This window comes from Sceloporus occidentalis, unplaced genomic scaffold (assembly GCF_023333645.1).
Source record: "Sceloporus occidentalis isolate IW3139 unplaced genomic scaffold, rSceOcc1.0.p SCAF_5, whole genome shotgun sequence".
In the NCBI taxonomy this organism is placed as follows: domain Eukaryota; kingdom Metazoa; phylum Chordata; class Lepidosauria; order Squamata; family Phrynosomatidae; genus Sceloporus; species Sceloporus occidentalis.
The window spans coordinates 17,292,329-17,312,203 of NW_028316985.1; the positions used below are offsets into that span (position 1 = coordinate 17,292,329).

The 19,875-nt window shown below is 41.4% G+C and overlaps 2 protein-coding genes across 4 annotated transcripts in view; one reads left to right on the plus strand and one right to left on the minus strand.

Annotated features, from left to right (window-relative positions):
• Positions 1-19,875, minus strand: part of PEX26 (peroxisomal biogenesis factor 26) — a 64,595-nt gene that overhangs the window by 28,757 nt on the left and 15,963 nt on the right. The window lies entirely within an intron of this gene.
• The window catches only part of MICAL3 (microtubule associated monooxygenase, calponin and LIM domain containing 3), a 235,761-nt gene continuing 229,320 nt past the window's right edge, over positions 13,435-19,875 (plus strand). For 2 of the 3 annotated variants that reach the window (XM_089527729.1, XM_089527730.1), the window contains exon 1: positions 13,436-13,737. The gene's annotated coding sequence lies outside the window, so the exon portion shown is untranslated. Of the gene's footprint in view, positions 13,738-19,875 lie in introns of all 3 variants that reach the window. The other variant, XM_089527728.1, reaches the window with a different exon arrangement.

Genomic DNA, 19,875 nt, shown 5'->3' on the forward strand with positions numbered 1-19,875 from the left:
TCTCTGGGCACACAGTTGTTTACTTCTCAGCCGCAGGGGAGAGGAGGCCAGTGACAAGAAACCTGACCCTGACCTTCTTTGCCTTACCTTTCCAGTGTCAGTGAAACCTGAGTTGGATGCCAAATGTTTCTACATATCTTTTTGCCTTGTAGGCATCGTATGGCTCCTGCAGTGGAAAAAAAATTATGTGCAAAACATCCAGGCCTCTGAAGAGAAGCTAAATTCTGCAACACTTTTAAATTATACAAATGAAGTACATTGGCATAACCATGCTCACTTTGCATAATTCATCATGGTTGTACTAGGCAAGGAAAGAGCAAGATGTTACTATACACAGTGCTAAATCCTTTCTCCTTCCTTTCTTCTTTTCCTCCTTTCATCTTTTCCTCCCATCCATCTCACTCAGTCTTTCCTGCCCTTATTTTTTGAGATCATCAACCACGGTCCCAAACACACTGCAGAAATAATCCAGTTTGAGACTGCTTTAAGGCAATTCTGGGAACTGTAGTTGAAACATTTAGCATTCTCTGTCAGAGAGTTCTGGTGCCACAAAAACTACAATTCCCAGGATTCCCTAGCACTGAGCCAGGGCAGTTAAAGTGTTCTCAAACTGGATTATTTCTGCAGTGTGTTTTGGACCCATGATTTAAAGACTTTTGAGTCTATCTTTGCTTAGAAACCTTACAACCTAGAACCTTGCTTCCTTTTATTAAAAAATGATAGTGAAAGCTAAGATTCTCAAGCTGTGCACATGCTAACAATCTGTGAGTAGCCTTACTCAGAAAGTGCTGAAAGCAGGGAACACCGCTATAAATGATACTGTTGGTTTGCAACCTGAGTGAAATTGGAGAGGATGCATGAGGAAGGTCAGCAGGTCATTTGGTCGATATGCTTTGCCTGCAGTACCAAGTTCTAAGAACTGTGCTCTGCATAATCTAAAGGTGTTGGCTGGCTCTATTTTAGAAGGCCACATGGGACCCATGCTCAATGTCTGCCCCACTCTCAGCATTAAGTGATACTTAACATTCTTGCGTGCACTGCTTTGTTTTATCAGTATACTCCATAACAGCTTCCCTTGCACAGGACCATTGTGTTACAGTGAGTCTGCTTGCATGCCGAAACCTGGGTATCAAGAATAAGGTCAACATAGCCTACAAGGTTTCATAGAAGCAAATCAGGAAAAGATTAATTGTCACAGAGTGTCAGAAAATGTCTCTGCTTTCTGTATGTCTCAGATGGTGCTTATAACATTTTGACTTTGAACTGGAAAGGGCTAGATCACACGGTGCACATGGGGCAACCCATTATACCTTTCTATGCATGTCTCCATTTTGTTCAGATATGCACACATACCTGAAAGCCAGCTAGAACCCTTTCCAAACTAGCAAATTCACTGGCTGACCTACTTTTACGTCACACTGGGATCAAGTAGACGGAGAGGATGTAATTTGTTTAACCAGTATTGGTTCAGCTGCTCTAATTGTCACATAAAGCTTAGGGCTAGACAGCTGAAAAATTGGGAGATTTGAAAGATGCTAGAATTGGAGGCAAAGTCAGTTTGGTTAAAAATAATTTCACTGTTGCCACTGGTATATTGCCTTTTTAATTAAATCTTTTTGGTGTTATTGAACTCAATGATTTTAGAATCTTTTAGTTAAAAGCCACTGGCTAAGGACAGATGACAGTTGCTGCTTGTTATCAGTTTACAGAACTAAATTTATATATTTGCCTTTACATGAGGAACAAACTTGTCTTCCGAACCTGAAGCCATCTAAATCCTGCACACATTATGTATTTCACAGGAAAGTGTGTAGCTGTTAACTCTGTGATAGAATCATAGATACATGCAGCAGGTCTAGAGTTGGAAGAGATATATTTGGTTCAATGGATAAGGAATTAGACACAGATCTGGGAGGGCCCCATTGCTCTGGGGTAGAGTAAGTGTTTTGCATGCAGCAGGCCTGAGATTGAACAGGTAATTGGGAAAGACACCTGTCCGAAAGTCTGGGGAGCTATGGCCAGTCATTGATACCAACACTGGGTTAGACAGAGCAGTAGTCTAATAGATTCCTTTATTCCAAATCTTGATCTAAATCCCACTACTGATACTGTCTCAGTCTTCATTTGACATCTGTAAAATGGGAACATTATTTACCTATGCAAAGGTTTCAGCATAGGTATAACAGATAGTATATTACTGAAGCAGGGAATACACTGTCAAAGGAAGGAATTTCTAAAACTGAAAGATACCCTAGAATTAAGGAGTTTGTCCAGTGAGAGAGCCACAGTTTTAGAAACTCCTTCCTTTGATGTATTCCCTGCTTAAGAAAACATGTGTGCATGTGTCTCCATCTGTGATTGTGTCCAATTATGTAATTTGGAGCAGCTATCTTCACCTGGATGCTATCCAGATGTGGATCACAACTTCCATCATGTCCAACCATGCTGGGGAAAACTGAACTGAAAGATATCGCAAAATCCTGTTGTTCTCTCTACAACAGACAAACGTATAGTGGCAAAGGTTAGGTTTCACAGTATAGGAAACTTTCTGTTGTTAATCTCATCTGACTTTAGCCTGTTTCTGTGTAGTATACCACATTAGGAATCCTGTGCCCCCACCCAGTGGCTCTCTTCCAAAAGACAGAGAGGACAACTCTTGGTCATTTATTTCCCATCATCTTGGGCTGGCAGTACTAGCAGGCAGTGGGCCAGACAAGGAGGAAAGCGGCTTTAAAGGTTTTATCCTGTCTGGAACTGCCATTCATTTCTTCCGTGCCTCAGAGAGATTCCTGCCAAGAGGTTCCTTCTAGATTCTCCCTAAAAAGACTAGTCCAACTTGGATAATTCCTCCCATTAGGCTAGCTGGGTGTCCTGCTTTACAAGGGATCATTCTCTGTTTGAAGGATTGCAAGAAGACAAACTTCCATAGAAGTGCTGTCCAGTCTAAATCCTGGTTAATTATAAAGAAGAAAAAGAGGCTGGATCATTGAGTCTCCATGAACACATCTGCACTGCAGAAATAATCCAGGCTGACACCACTCTAACTGTCATGGCTCCATGCTATGGAATTCTGGAAACTGTATTTGTGGCACCAAAGCAAAGTCAGAAGTGACTTGAAGGCACACAACAACAATACCTAAAGCAAGCCCCACAGAGCAAACTCATGTCTCCATTCAGTTCTTGGGAGGTCTAAAGAAGCAATAATGGAGGTGCTGCCTCTGTGGAGCATCTTGCTAACCATTCTGTTCTGCACCAAGCACTCGCAGGACAAATCCACATACTGACACTATTATAACATTTTCCTGACAGAATTTGTTCAAAAAGGGTTTGCTCTTCTGTTCTTCTGATGCCAAGAAAGCATGACTTTATCAAGGTTGCCCAGGGGGCTTCCATTACCAAGCAGGAATTTGAATCCCAGTCTCCCAATGTCCCAATCCAACGCTCAGATCATTACACCACACACTGGCTCTGTTTTGGGTATAGAAATTGCTTTTATAGCATCTAGAGCAGGAGTGGCCAACTGTAGAAGGCTCAGAGGTTGTGTTAGCCTTCCCCCAGGAGACCCTGGTGGACTGTAGCTCCCTGCAGAAAACATAAAAAATAAATAATGTTTTGCCCCCTAAATGGCCTTTAGGAGTTGAGGGGGCATTTTTGTTCCAGGAGAAGCTTTTTTGTTTTAATAACTGGAAGTGAGAAGAAGTCCTTCTATGTTCATTTTCTGGTCTTTTTTTTTTTTTTAAGGCATCTCCTGGGCCCCAAAAATGCCCTCCATAGCCCATATTTATTGGTTATGGTGGGTGGGTGGGTTTATGGGATATTGTATTTTATTGTATTTTAATGCTTTTTAATACTGTTGTAAGCCGCCTCGATTTCATTGGAGAGGTGGGGTATAAATAATAATAATAATAATAATAATAATAATAATAATTATTATTATTATTATTATTATTGAGGGGGCTTTTTTTTAAACCCCGGGGGACCATAGAGCCACAAAATCATCCCTTGGGGCATATTTTGCCCACCAGTGATCTAGAGTAGAGGCATTGCTTTTATAACATTTAGTGATCTTATCTACTAATTTAATAATTCTGTTAAGCTGTCTATTACTGGTATGTTCATTGTCTTCAAATCCAAAATGACTACTTGGCAGCAAGTATTTTTTTTAGATATCCTATGACTAATTCTTTTTCCTTAAACATTGTAAGATTAGCAAGCATTCTGTGACATATAGCACACTTTCAAAAACCACCTCACACCACAATCCTGACTGAAAGTTGATTAACAATTTTAATCCTCTTTGCATACACAGAGCAATAATTTTTTATCGATAATAATATAGAAACAAGAAACAGACATGAAAATGCATTTTAACCAGTATTTCCAAATAGGTTATACTGGACCCAGATCAGGAATAAAGTATATAAATAAAGTGACCTTTCTACAATAACGGTCATCTTGTTGTATACTTTCTCAGACTCCAATTAAATGTGTGCACTTTAAATGTATGAACTATATCCCACATCCTATATTCTATCTTAGCATTGTTTTTCCAGAGCAAAATTTTCTTACAACTTTTAGTATTGTTGACACATCCCAAATATTGGACTAAATGAGCTTAGATTTCATTTTGGAGCCAAACTTGCTGCTAGGACTACTTTGTGCAGAGTGGAAGTTCAGCTTTTTGTGGTTACACAGAGGCAAGTATATTTTCCAGCTGTCGTTGGTCACCAAGGTGTACATTCTGAAAGCAGATAGCCACATACAACTGGAACCTGAGCTTGGCAACAGGATGGAAATTCTGTTAATCAGTACTGGGCAAGAAGCCCTTTCATTGTCAAGTTTTCATGCACTTTGGAAACATACTTTTCCATACCAGAAGAGTAACAGGGCTTGAAACCATCATCCACCAAATGGCAGGTGGTAGCTCCTTTAGTTGGAACATTTGACTCCTTTTCTAGTGCTCCTTGTGTTTAGGTTAGAAGTGTACCTCTTCTGGATTCTATGAGGCCAATCATAAATGAATATTGCAAACACAACCAAAAGTTCTACACACACACACAATTATGTAATAAATTACAGTTGACCCTCCACATTTGCAGCTTTGAGTTTTTCAGATTTGATTATTTACAGGTTTAATAGATATGCTTTCTCTAGGAACCTCTAGGCAATGGACAACTTGTGAGCATGCTCTATAATCTAGACCACGAAACAGTGGATTAAAGTTGCAATAAACGACAGTGGAAAGACAGCCGCCTACCATTACCGAAAAGGTGGAGTGGGCTTGGGTCCCTGCCAGCTGTGTCAGCATCTCCTTTGAATGTTGGGGCATTATTTAGCACAAAAGGAGGCATGCAAGAGGTGGGTAACTTACTAGGATCTTTTTATACCAGTACTCACTGCAAGGAAAGACTCCATTTTCAAGTAAATAAGATTTTTTTTCAAGAAAGTGTGCAAAGAAGCACACAAGCATACAAGAACTGATTCAGTCTCAAGATTCACACCAGGCTACAGAAACGTAGAGAGATCTTGTAGCACTTTTGAGACTAACTGAAAGAAAGAAACTGGCAACATGAGGTTTCATAGACTTCATTCTACTTCCTCAGATGTAATATGCATCTGCGTACTAATTCTACAGAATAACACAGATTGAAGTCCACAGGTTACAGAAAGGAAGGTTGAAAAGTTGGATAGCTAACTATTAAGGGTTAAGAAGGATTATACAGTCGACCATCCTTATCCACAGATTTTTTTATCCACGGATTCAAGCATCCACAGCTTGAAAATATTCCAAAAAAGTTTTCCATTTTATATGAGGGACACCATTTTACTATGCCATTGTATTTAATGGGACTTGGATATCTACATATTTTGTTATCCATAGGGGGTCCTGGACCCAAACCTCAGCGGATAACAAGGGCCCATTGTATTTACCAGTCCAGGAGAACTGCTGAAGACTCAGATAACATTTGAGGGTACACTGGGAAAAGTGAACAAAAATGACTGGGGTTGAGGGGGGGATTATACCCCAAAATCTGCCCTCGGGGTATGTGTTGTGTACCCAAAAGCTGTAACAAAAGCTCTGATGATTTACCCAAGGAATGGACTAACAGGTCCAGAAAACTTAATGGTTTTTAGTATCAAGGAGTCAATGTATTCATGTGATCTGAAACAATATTTTGATGATCAGACAGGCAGGGGAAATGTAGGGACTTTAAAGAGGGGAAACAGAGTTTGGTCTTTGTTTTGACAAATGCCTTCCTCTGGTTCCTTAGAATTATAGAATCATAGAATTGTAGAGTTGGAAGAGACCACAAGGGCCATCCAGTCCAACCTCTTGCCATGCAGGAACTCTCAGTCAAAGCATCCCTGACAGATGGCCATCTAGCCTCTGCTTAAAGACCTCCAAGGAAGGAGATTCCACTATACTCCGAGGAAGGAGTGTGTTCCACTGTCGAACAGCCCTTACTGTCAGGAAGTTCCTCCTAACGTTCAGGTGGAATCTTTTCCTGCAGCTTGCATCCATTGCTCCATAGGAAAAGCAAAATAAGCAGTTAGTAGGAATGTGATATGCTTAGATTAACCCATGGTGTTTGTCTTTTGTTCTTATCTAGACCTAGCATGCCCTTGGTCAAGTGACCCCGATACTGGTGCATTTTAGCTTCCTTGAGTCAGTGCAATCCCCCAAATAAGCACCTGGTTTATATCTAGCTCCACACTAGATATTAATTATGAAAACCGCAGATTCAGCTGGGATGGTGGTAGGATATGCTAGTACCCCCGAGACTGCCTTTGCACATGCAGACATGCAGTTGTTTCTTTTATTGTATCCAGAGATGGTAACACAATAAATATTACTCTTTTAGGCTACAGCTCTCAGGAACCCTCAGAATTCTTGAACCTGTAATCCACAAACTAACTTTTCTAAATTTAAAACAGATCTAATTTGGCTCAGAGTGGTTCTGAATATGGTAACAGCTGTATCACAGGGACCTCAGAGTATCTCTAATTTCATATGTAACATGTTGGAAGATACAGTGGTACCTCGGGATACGAAATACCCAGGTTACGAAATTTTCGGGATACGAAAAAATCCCATTGGAAAACATTGTTCCGGGTTGCGAAAGTTTTTTCGGGTTACGAAAAAACTTTTGGTGCTTTTCGGCGCGATTTCACACGGAATCGCGGCTTTTCCCCATTAGCGCCTATGGGAATTCGGCTTGCGAAAGCCTTTCGGGTTACGAAATTGACAGCGGAACGAATTAATTTCGTAACCCGAGGCACCACTGTACTGTATTTCTCACGTGAATAAATCCGATTAGATTAATTTTATAGGAGTGTTTTTAATCAGTTCTAGGAAAAACAGCTCACGAGACTGATGGAGTCATGCTAATGCAGACCCTTTGCTGACTTGGCCCTTCACTTTGCCTTCCAGGAACAAGTCCTTTTAAGCCAGCCCAATACAGACAGATGGTGGTACAGGCAGTGCCAGCATTCCTGGATAATGCAGCAACGTAACAAAGAGCTGATTGTCCTGCCCCATAGTCTTGTTGCATCTCTTCCTGGAGTGCATAAGAACACCTTCCCTCCCTCCAGTAGCAAGAGGAAGGAAGATTTACATAGATGATCCTACTTGGCTCTAAAGTCAGCTAGGGATGAAGGAGCCTGGCAGCTGGATCTTGTCCAGACTTTGGCCTTTTGTTTTAGGGCATTTCCCCCTCTTGGCACCTTCCAGAGGCTTTCAGTTTTGTGCTTTAGGAATCACATGATAAAATATTTACACAGCTGTATGGCTCTAGAGAGAGACACAGAAGAGAGAGCTTGTCTCCTCTTATTATTTAGTGCTGCAAATCAGTCTTAAGCATAAGCAGAGACAGCTAGTACTCTGTCCCTGTGCAAACAGAGAGTCATTCCTCTAGCCCAGCCATTTATCATTTGCTTATCCTTCTAGCACTGCAAACCATCACACATCTTGTTATTGGTATGATAGAGGCTAGGGTCCCATTCCCACTGGGCAAAAAAAGCGGCTTATATTGCTGCGATTCTGACTCGGATTTTTTTTTCCGAGTCGTATTCGAATCTGCTCCCTCGTTCCCATTACGAAAGGGGGCAAATGGACTCGGGGTTTTTTGACCCATGTTCTCATTCCCATTGAAATTTTCTCAGTTGTAATTTGAAGCGGACTTTTTTGCTCCTCATTCCCATTGCCCTTCCGGAACCTTTTTTTTAAAAGCAGCTATCAATCAAGCGCCTAAGTGCTTGACATCACAGCCAATCAATCGCTTAGGCGCTTTTTCCCTCTGGGAAAGAGAGGAGCCGCCTCTATTCCCCCCAGGTCCCTTTGTCTACCAGGCTCTCCTGTGTCTTCCCAGGGAGCCTCTGGGAAAGGGAGCCTCCATCCCCGCAAGTCCCTTTGCCTCCCCCATTGCTCCCTGGGCTGTTTGGGGGGGGGGGGCAATTGAGCAGGCATGTAAAAAAAGGAAAAATAATAGTTAAAAGTGGTGTTCAATGGGTCTCCTCACACGTCGGTCTATGAATGTGGAGCAGGGGTGAGGTTGCAGGGGGGCGTAATGTGTTTACCGTATTTGGAGGTCAGTGTAGCAATTTGCTATGTTTGGATACCCGACAGAGCGCCTAAGTGATCGAAAGCTTAATTTTTTACAAAAAAAATTTTGTCTACACATTCGATTGCCTTACCCTGCTTCCCACTCCACCGGGGGAAAGGCTATGCAAATGGGGGAAATGGCACCGGTAATGCAGGAAAGAGAACAAAAAGGGCGACACCCCCAGGCCAGCCCCTTGAGCACTGCTCCTCCCATCCCCAAGTTCCCGAATCAGACACCCTTGTCGTTCCCATTCATTTGCCCCGAATCGGACTCAGGAGGCACAGGAAAAAACTCTAAAAATGTGCACCCTTTTTAAACCAGTTTATCCACCACTGATTTGGGTTTTCCAAGGAAAAATCGAATATGTGGGGATCAGATCCGAATTCCAATGGGAACGAAATCAGTGCAATGAGGATCGAATGCGCGCTCAAATGGGAACGATGTGCGCATAATTCGATTCTTGATGTGTGTTATAAGCCAGTGGAAATGGGGCCTAGGAGTTTCATTAGGAAGAATGCAGGAGCACCATCTTCCTTCCTCCTCCAGGCTTCCTGAATCACTCAAGGTGGCATCCACTGATGGACACAAATCAAAGGCAGCTTAAAAATTATGCAGTGAGGAATACAAAGCTAAAGAAGTATCCCTGAAAGGCAACCACCTAAAAACTTCCAAAGCAAGAAAGTCCACCACCCTCCAAGGAAGTATTTAGTAACTGAGCTATCTTCTTGTAATCTTTTTTCTTGTAATTTCAACCCATTGGTTTGTGTTCTAGTTTCTGGAACAGCAGAAAGCAAGATCCCCCTACACCCTTTAGATATTTAAAGATGGTTACCATATCACTTCTCAGTCTCCTCTTCTCCAAGATACCCAGCTCACTAAGCCAATGTTAAGAGGGCTTGCAGATCTTTTATAATCTTGGTTGCCTTCCTGAACTGTGGCCACAATATTCCAGATAAGGTCTAACCAGAAATATAAGAAAAGAAAAACAATCTTAAAGCAGACATTGAAAAGGTTTTCATTTTCTGTATCTTTACTACAATTCCCAAGAGCCCCACAGCTAGCATGGAGATTGGCTGACTGGGTATTTATGGGAATTGTAGTCCCACAAAAATTAGCTTTTACAAGCTTTGTCATGAAGTATCCCTTTCTTCTCCTTCTCCTTGTGGCTGCAGAAGTGCATGTGTGCATATATATTTTGTGCTTAGCACTGTGCCAGACATTTCAGTGAAACAACTACTCCATCAGCTATGATTGCAACCTTTTGCCTGGGAAATTGAGCTGATGAGGCAGATGAAAAGAATGGAGCTGGCCATTAGCCGCTGTCACATTTTTGTTTTCCTTTGTGAGTGAAGGAGCAGATGAGGCCTTCCGATCCCATTAACCACCTCTGCAAGATCTTTGGGCCTGGTAAGAAGCAGCCGCTGCCAAATACAACATCCCTGGTATGCTGCAGGTGGACAGGAGCCACAGTCAACAGCTACCTGCTGAAAGACTCACTTGATTTATCACACTGATTTTGAACATGGGCTGTGTTGATTTAATCAGCAATCATTTGAATGGTAGGCATCCCCTGCCCTGCACCTCTGAACAGAGCTTCAGTGAATGAGTATTAGATTGAGACTGGGGCAACATGGCTTCAAATCTTCCTCTAATTCCACTCTTCTTTATTATAAAATCAACTGGGGGCCTTGTTGTTGTTGTTGCTTGCCTTCAAGTCATTTCCAACTTACGCCAACTCTACAGTGAAGCTATCATGGGATCACCTTGACATGTTTTGTTCAGAGGAGGTTTGCTTTTGCCTTCCCAGTGGGTTTCCATAGCTGAGCAGAAATTCAAATCCTGGTCTCCAGAGTCATAGTTCAGTGTTCAAACTACTATAAAGCTCAAACCATTATGGCTTTAGCGAAGTCATTTTATCCTAGCCTAACCTACCTTACAGGATTGTTATGAAGACAATATTTATCCTCAAATATGTAGTAACAATCTGATAGCAATTTATAGATTCATAAATGATACCCCAGATATAAATTGCTCTTCAACTAGTTCCACAATGCTGTTGAGGTATTCCTTGGGACTTCTCACTGAGTGTTAAAATATATGAGCTATATAAATATATCGTGTCTTGGAACTGAATAATATTGATTCACTATCCAAGATGCTGCTCTCTAATCATTCTCCAATGTCCACAGTAATTCTTCTTCATGTCATAGTCATAATGGGAAAGTTTCCCATTACTAAATTGAGAAGGCTTCCTAGAAGAATAAGGATAGTTTAGAGGATTAAAGAGCACTGAATACACTTCCAAAATTCAGTCAGGCAATGCCAACCAAAATGCTGAAAACTCTTACACTAGCTTTTCAGTTCATCAGAATGTTAATCCAGCTGAATGGATTGAAATCAGCCCTTTAAAAGTACTGTATAGTTACCGTAAATCAAATCTATTCAGATCTTTTTTTCACAGTATACAGGTGGGTAAATTGTGCCCTTTGAAATGGTTTTGGATATCAGTTTTAGTCATCTTTCATCACTGCCTATGATTTATGTGAACTGTGGGCAAAGAACATCTGTTGGGTCATAGTTGTCAGGCTGCTGAAAGGAAATGTCTGTGGATGCAATGGCTGTAAAGGAAGTGGAGGATGGAAAAATAGTTTGCTAGAAACAAGTAGGTTTGGTCTGTCTTTCTTCACTGCTACTGCCTGACCCTGGAAAAAGTACAACTACCAGCATAGTGCCATTGCAGGATGCTGGCCCAGTGTCCATAAAAACCTTTAACTCTACAAAATTATAGTGCTCCAATTCTATTTTAACTGCCAGGGCAACTTCTTGAGGAATCCTGGGAGTTGTGGTTTAGGGAGTGATATAGAATTCTCAGCCAGAGAGCCTTAGCACCTCACAAACTACAAACTTCAGGATTCCATAGGATGTTAAAGAGGAATTGCAGAGCTATAACTATATAATGTGAATATATTATCTGAATATGGCTACAGTGGATTGTTGAAATGTTGGTAACTCTGATAGTTCCCCAAAGTATTGTCTTAAATTTGATTTTGAAAGGCTACAAAAGAGAAGTGTACCCCCTTTTGGATACCTTTCCAAAAACTCTGGACTAAAAATGAGACTACAGACAGAAGGAAGCCTTTAAAATGCAATTTGGAAACATAATGTTATGCCTTGAAAATCACAGTTGAACAATGGTTTACCCCTCCTTTCTTACTGTCCTTTCAGTCATACTTGAGTCTATGAGGTTATTCAGATGGTGAAAATAATCCAGGTAGAATCTGAGTTGAATCTTTCTTGTTCGCATGCATTTTGAATGCTTCGGATTACAGGAGGCTGCCAAACCCCCCACTTAATCTGGGATAAGATGAGTTTTTTCTAAAAGAATCAGATTTTTGGATGTGTGAATAACCAATAAGAATATACCTGGGATAAACTGGGATGAAACTCTGCATGTCTTGAATGTACTTCAAATACATTTGCATCATAGACTCCATCTTTATTCAGGTACTGACACATGTGGGCAACCGAATTTGTAAAGATGTGCATGGATGCAGTTCCATATTGTGAACAACCTGGAATATGTGAGATTATTTGCATAGTCATGCTAAAAACAACATATGAATGGCCCCTAAAACATGTTTTGTCATTTTCTAATAGCGACAAAAACTTTCCTCACTCAAGCATCTTCAGTTCTATAGTCCCCTCTTCCACATTCAGTCTGATCCTACCCATCTTTATTCAAAATAATGTCTAATTGCTTTAAGTGGGAATTCCTGGCAAGGGGAGGAGGGATGTGCAAATCAGAAAAATCTGGAACCTGGAAGTTACAGACTGTAACTTCTGACACCCTCTAGCCAGTATAGCCAATAGTGGGATGATGGGACCTGCAATTCCACAACAGCTTGAGGGCTATATATTCCCCCACCTGCCTTACAACTATACATAGAATGACATCTCAATCCTCAATGTATTTTCAGTAAGTCATTCTGGGGCCTATGAGAAGATATAGCTATGGGAAGGCAATAGGAGGGCATTGCCCCTTCATAAAAATTCTGTACCCCTTCATTACATTTTTCTTCCATTCCCCTAGCATTGCAGTATGCATGAACTGATATTTAGAAATACAGTTTAGGCATTCAAAGAAAGGAAGCATGCACAAAATGCAAACACAGCAAATATAAGTATTCTAGGCGTGAATGTTTTTCAATGCTAGAAATTGGAGACAAAGAAAATTTAATGGGAGCAGCAAAATTCTTATTGGAGGGGCAATGCCCCCATTTTGCCCCTGCCCCATACGGAAATCCCTGAGCTTCATATTAGTATGCAGTGTTGCAATCTGATACACCAAGCATGTTTACTAGAAAGTACCATATGCCTTGACCTATTCTGTGGCTTCCACCCAAGTAACTGTGCATCCGATTGCAGCATTATGCTACATTTTACTGTATTAAGGAGAGGTTTTTTCCTGCTCTGATGGAGATTCCTAGCTCTTCCAGTTAGCTTTAGATTTCTCTTCAGAGATGCTTGCAATCCTCACAAAGGCAGGGATTCATCCAGGCTTTTTGTATCATAGCAAATTACAGTAGGGTTCTGAAGCCTACCAAACTGGATGGATGGCTGAAGAAGAAAAATCCTAGAAATGGATTTTTAAACATTAAATGTGTGTCAGTGGGAAAATCTCTGGTGGCCTCCCAAAAAATGTTCAGCAATATTTTGTGTCCTACCTTTTGCATCGGCGTTACTGTACCACAGGGGACCATATCTTGGTTGCCATGACAACTGTGACGAACTGCAGCTTGCTTCTGCATCATCACACCATCTTCTTAAGATCCTGATGAGATGTGTGGAAAGCTTATGAAGGAGGAGGAGGGACACCTCCCAAATATCCTCTCCCCCTTTCACATCCACCGACAAGGATGAGAGGAAAAATGGTACCTTGTAGGTTTTCCAAAGGAGATGCTATCCAGGGCCAGAGGAGCTTGAGAACAAAAGCCAGCATCCAGGGAATGTATGTTCTTGGAGCTTCACCAAGTCAGAGGCTGTTAAAATTGTGAGTGCTCTGCTTATTTGGCAAGGATTTCAGCCCCTGACAAGAAAACAAGAACAGAGGAAAACAGCATTGCCTTCTTATTCTGTGAGTATTCATCCCTTGTGTAAATTTTGAAGCCAGCATAGATTTTATTGCCTTGTTCTAACTAAACTGTTGGTGCCTTGAGGCGAATGGTAAAGGGAAATTACGCCTTTTGTTAGTTGGCTTTGCTAATTTACTCAAATTTTCTTCAGTCAGTATGCAGTCACTGTTGTCAGCTAATTGAAGCGAGAGGTCAGCTCTAGACTTGGTTGCTTACACTATTAAGTATAATGATCATTAGTAGTATTATCATTACTGTTATTAGTATTAGCAGTAATAGTTATCGTCCCACTACTATCCCATCAATGTGTATTGAAGAGCCTCATAAAGAAATGATTATCCTGAGGTGCATACAATTCTCAGCATTAAAAAAAGGAGATAACAATTTAGGGATGTTCACAAGGACAAATATATCCATAACTATAGACATGTGCCACCATAATATGCATAATGCCTTTGATATTCATTTAAAGATATTGTTCCCTGGGGGCCTATTGTCCAATTTTCAACAAGGGGTAACTATAATAGTGGGAATATTTTCACAAATACTGTCAGTGCAATCCTGTGCATGCTTATTCAAAAGTCATTGCTATATTGTTTAATCAGACTTATATTCCAGAGTGTTTAAGCAGGGCCCCCATATCTTATTTCATGTGCAACTCTATACATGCCTACTCAGAAGTAAACCTCATATAGCTTGCATCCAGGCTAGCAAAAGGACAGCATTTTCCCCCACAAGCCTGGCTGAGCTTTATGATCCTATAAGGAGGTTCTTCTCTCAGTCCCACCAGTTGTAACTGGTGGGGATGCTAGAGAAGGGAGATGGCTACATCCATACTATGAAAAGCCTTCCAAGGGAAACCAGGCTATTACTCTCTGTGTTGCCCTTCACCCATCAGGCACAGAGCTATTTGTGAAAGTGGGCTTTGAACGTTTGTCTGGCACCTGAGAAAGGGTCTTTACCTGTTTGTATTTTAGCCTTGTTGCAAGCCACCTGGATTCCAAGTTCCAAGGAGAAGGGGGGGTCGATATAAGTAAAATAAATAAATAGGTATGATTGGACTCATTTCCTGGTAAGAATGTGCAGGACTTCGGCTTCATGAGGGAGTAGATCCCAGCAAACACATTGGGCTTTATTTTTGGATAAGCATGCCTGCAACGGGAAGGCTCTAGCTTTCTTTAGGGTGGGAAGACAAAACACTATGTATCCTTATTCCTAAGTCATATCCGATTGTGGAACCATCAGTATGAAAGCACAGTTGTTTTGGGGCACACAAAATGGTACTAGGACCTAAGTATTTGTGTCAGGATTTGCACTGCCTGTGTATATACCAGAAGAAGGGCATTGAGCACCGGCATTTGTACATCCAGTTCAAGCATACACCTTTTATTTGGTTGCAGCCCTTTGAGATCAAAGAGTTCTTGCGACAGTACAATAGAGCAGCTCATAGCAGCTGAAATACAAAGGGCTGCAGTTGGTTCAGAGCAGCACAGGAAGGTTAAAGGAACTTGGGCTGAACAAATATTAGGACACCAAAGTTTCTCCATGCCATCCAATTCTAGGAGCAGTGCATGCAATTATTTTAATATGCACAAAGAAAAGAAATGTGGATATAGTGATATGTGCATATGTATATAGGCAAATGCTGCAGAGGGATGGCTTAAGAGCCTTACACTACAAGTGCCAGGCAAAAAGATAGCAAGGGAATTCTAGGCTGGACAGTATAAGCTGACTCTTGAGGGAGGGGGAGATACAGTGGTCCTTTACCCACACTGCTTCCGTGATCCCTCATCCTTGGCTATGCCAGCTAGGGTTGAGGGAAGGTGCAATCCAGCAACATCTGGCAGGCCACACATTGCCCACCTTTGCAGTAGACCCTTTGTTGCAAAATTAATTATGTCATACAACTGGATGGAAGCACAATGGATTGAAGTACGAAATGTGAACACAGCAGTGGCAGTTGGTAGCAAGAGGGAAGAATGCTTTCAGCTGAAGCTTGGTCCAGCCATGATGGAAGGTTGCCTGCATGCTACTTTCTCTCCTGATGGTCTCAGCAATCTACCATATATGGTTAAATATGGTTATTATTAAGCTATATGTTTATATAGGTCCTAGGACCAATACAGCCCTAAAATTGCCTCTTGTTTTATCTGCTTGAACAAGCTACATCAATTATATTCGCTCCAGAGTTTGCAAACAATAACAACCACTCCAAAGTACTACACCTTCCAGGAGACCATGCTGACTAAGGGTTTAAGGATTTTGCAGTCCCGATAAGTAATTTTTCTCAGCTCAGATTGTCCCTTTCTGAATCTGAGATTTGTTCTGTTCCTTAATCAGAATTTAGCTTTGCAGTGTGTGTACCCAACATTGTAATCTCATTAAGACTGTTTGGCTGCAGGTCACTGCGCTCTGCTGCTTGAAAGACAGTTTGGCTACAAAGAGGGACTCAGGTCATGGGTGAACTAAAAGAGTTTGAGGCTCTGCCAGCCAACCACCCCATGGCTTTTGGACATAAAGCTGACTTTGGATCAGCAAGGAAAGCAGTGGGTTGGCAAGCTCAACTTGATCCATGGACAAAAGGGAAGGGAGATGTATGCACATAACTCCTGTCAATGCTAATGGGAGTCACGAGATGAAATTCTCTAAGCACCCGAGAGCTGAAGCCGCCCCCTCAATGTGCAAGCTGCATAAAGAGGTGTCTGTGTGTGTGTTGGCATGGCTGCAGGGCCTAGTGTGGAAGAATAATAGACACCAGAAATGGACAGGAATTATTTGTTCTTCTTGCCCATCCCCACAGAAACCACTATAGCACTATCCTGTGCTGTCGCTTCGGGTGAGTTCAGCCCAGTTGATATAAACAAACAGACATGCAAAATTAAAACTCTCTTTCTCTCTAGATCTTATCATGATTGCTCGGCAATCCAGGCAAAGGGATGCTCTTGAGAGCCAGTTCTGATTGAATCCAGTCCTTTTTCTTCCTGCCTCATTCTCCAGCCTTTTTTCTTTTTGTTAATCACATTTTGTATCTTGCTGTTCCTGCAAGGACCTTAGTGCACAGACTGAGTCTGAGAGATTGCCCCAACTAATTCTGCCTGGTAGATGAGTTAGGCCATCCTTCTTCAACCCAGTCCCTCCAGATGTTCTGGGCCACAGCTGCTATCATGCCCAGCCAGTGAAGATTGTGGGGGTTGTAGTTAAACACATCTGGAAGGACTCAGGCCAAGATACAGGGGCTTCCCCAATGGAGCTGAGAAGAGGTTTGATCTCATGCTGTATTAAGGGCCACCTCTACATCAGCTATCACTTATACTGCATGCTTCTTTTTGCTGTGACTTTCCTTGATGACAAAGAATGCATTTGACTTACTGCAGTGGTGGCTGGTGGCTACCAGGTTAGTGGGGCAGTGATTCTGCTATGAGATTTAAAAATGAGCTACGACAAATGTTGAATCCTATCCTGCAGGATAAGTTCAACACATTAGATAGTACCTTTAACTTCAAAATAAGACCCCTTTCAGAATCACTGCTTTGCCACCTGCTGCAACTGATAACACTGGTAATGTGAGGTGCTTTGAAGTAGATTACCATCTAATCTAGCATATCAAAACAGTGACAAAGTGCAAAACAATCAACAACAAATGAGAGAAGAGGCAACAGGTGAAACCCTTCAAAAACGAATGCAACAGGGAGATTTACGTTTCCGTCTCAATGTGATTAATGCCTCCCAAAACATACTAACAAATCTAATATAAGAAATACCTTTTCATAGTGACAAAGGACTACTGAGAAAGAGTGAGACAGATCACCTCTGGCATGGACTTTCTAGCCATAGCCAACAAAGAAGGTTCCTTCCTGAATCCCAGGGTGCATCTACACTGTAGAAATAATGCAGTTTGACACCACTATAACTGACATGGCTCCAACCCACACAGTTTCTATTTTTGTGAGGCACCAGCACTCTTTAGCAGAGAAGGCTAAAAACCCTGTAAAACTACAAATCCCAGGATTCCATAGGACAGAGCTACAGCACTTAAAGTGGTGTCAAACTTCATTATTTCTACAATGTATCTGCATCTTCAGCCAAAGGCAACTTTTAATGGAAACAGAAATAAACCTCCACAGATCAGCAAGGAGGCAAGGCAGGTTTCTAGGGGACAAGATGATCTTTTACCTGTTCATCTTATGTTGTGTGCAGCCTGGCACAAGCAATATGTTCCAGGATAAGGAACTTACCTGTAGTTTGTTTCCACTGGAAGGAGATCACTGAAAGTTTATGGGATGCTGTCATATTTGAATTTACGTGCACATATGCAGGTTGAATATGGATGGGGTCAAACAACTGAAACATTTCACTACCAAAAGTCACTCAAAAAGAAGCAGCAACCCCAAAATGCTTCCAGAGATGGCTGCTCAGCTTTCTCACAGCATCTCATTCATTCTCTCTTGTTCCCAGACACACTGTACTCTAGGTTCTATTGTTCCTTTTTTCATGCTCAGACCTAGATTATGTCATCCTTAGATAGGGGCGGGGTGAAAGGATGCATATGCTCATCCCTCCTTACTCCGATCTCCCTCCTTCTCAATTCAAAACAGCCAAAGCAGAGCATTTTTGTATCTAGAAGCAGTCTTTTAACACTGAGCCTCCCTTTGGGGTACATCCCAGGCTATTAACATTCTTTTGTCAAATGCAAGGTTGTGGTCAGGTATTTCTTTAAATTACAGTCCCAGTCAGAAATCTGATAGCAAATATACATATGTACATAAATATCTTGGACTGTAAAATAAAAATCTTTAATGAAATGAACTGAAGAGCCAATGGAACTTCTAGGTACCTAGCTAAATAGGAGCTGTTATTACAATTGCCTCGGGAGGTAATCGGAGCCACGGCCCCACCATTATGTTTGTTTCTTTGGCTATTTGTTGGTTGCTCTTCAGCTGACATTTTTGGAGAGGCTTACTACAATATAAGAAGTAAAACATATGGTGGGGAATGCAGAATATGGCAGAGCAGATTAAAATTCCTGTATAAATCATGTTCATGGAATACAATCCAAAATTTAAATAAAGAAGAGATGGTGAAATTCAAAGACATAGCTGTGTTAGTCTGGAAAAAACAGTATGGATCTTGTAGCACCTTTTTGAGCGTAACTGCAAGAAAAAAGCTGGTAGCACAAGCTTTTGTAGATGTGAGTCTTCTTTCAGTTAGTCTCAAGGGTGCTACAAGATGCCTTTACATACTGAAGGTAGAGATGGGCTCAGGCAAACTTCTCTTGTTAGGGGGGGAAATTCAATTGCTCATAACCAGGTACCTGTCTTCAGTAACTCTGTACTTTGCCTGAGACAGTGATGGGACTTACAGCAAAACCCCAGAGGCTGATTTCAGCATTTCCATTCATGCTGCATAAATAACAACAACAATAATAATATTCTGATTAATCTCGAGGAATCCAAGTGGATTACAGCAGTAAAACAAGATACAATTAAAAGGAAAAAAAAGCATTAAAAGCTCAAAGATCCCCATCCCTCCCCCCGTCATAAAAACATAATAAACGCTAAAAAGAGATTGAACCAAAAAAGAGATTAAAAACAATGGTGTACAATAACAATTAAAATGACATAAAATTTCAAGTGGAGACTGGGCAGAGTAAAAGGTAAAGATGGAGAATAATGGAAGGGGGGGGGAAGAGGGGAGGCAGTTCTTGCTGGTTTCTTCACATTCATTTCCCCTATAGCTGCAGAGTCCAGGCCTAACACTGGCAATCCTAGAGGTGTTCCTTAAATAAGAAAAGAACGTAAGACCGTACATCTTAATATGTTTTCTTTCTTTCTTTTTTTACATGTTTATCCTGCTCTTCATCCAAAGGATGAAGACAACATATAAGGCTGGTATCTCTCTCATTTTACCCACACAATATTCCTGTGTCATAGCTAAGATGAAGGATGGTGACTAGCTGTAGGTGGACTTGAAGCCAGAGTTTTCTAGTTGAAATACAACCCAGAGCTATCAGCCCCTAATATAAGTGCTGCCAGACTGCACCCATCTGAAATTTTAAATCAGGGGTAGGAATCATGCAATCCTCAATATATATATATTTTGGACTGCAATTCTCAGCAGGCATAACCAGCAGAAGAAATGGT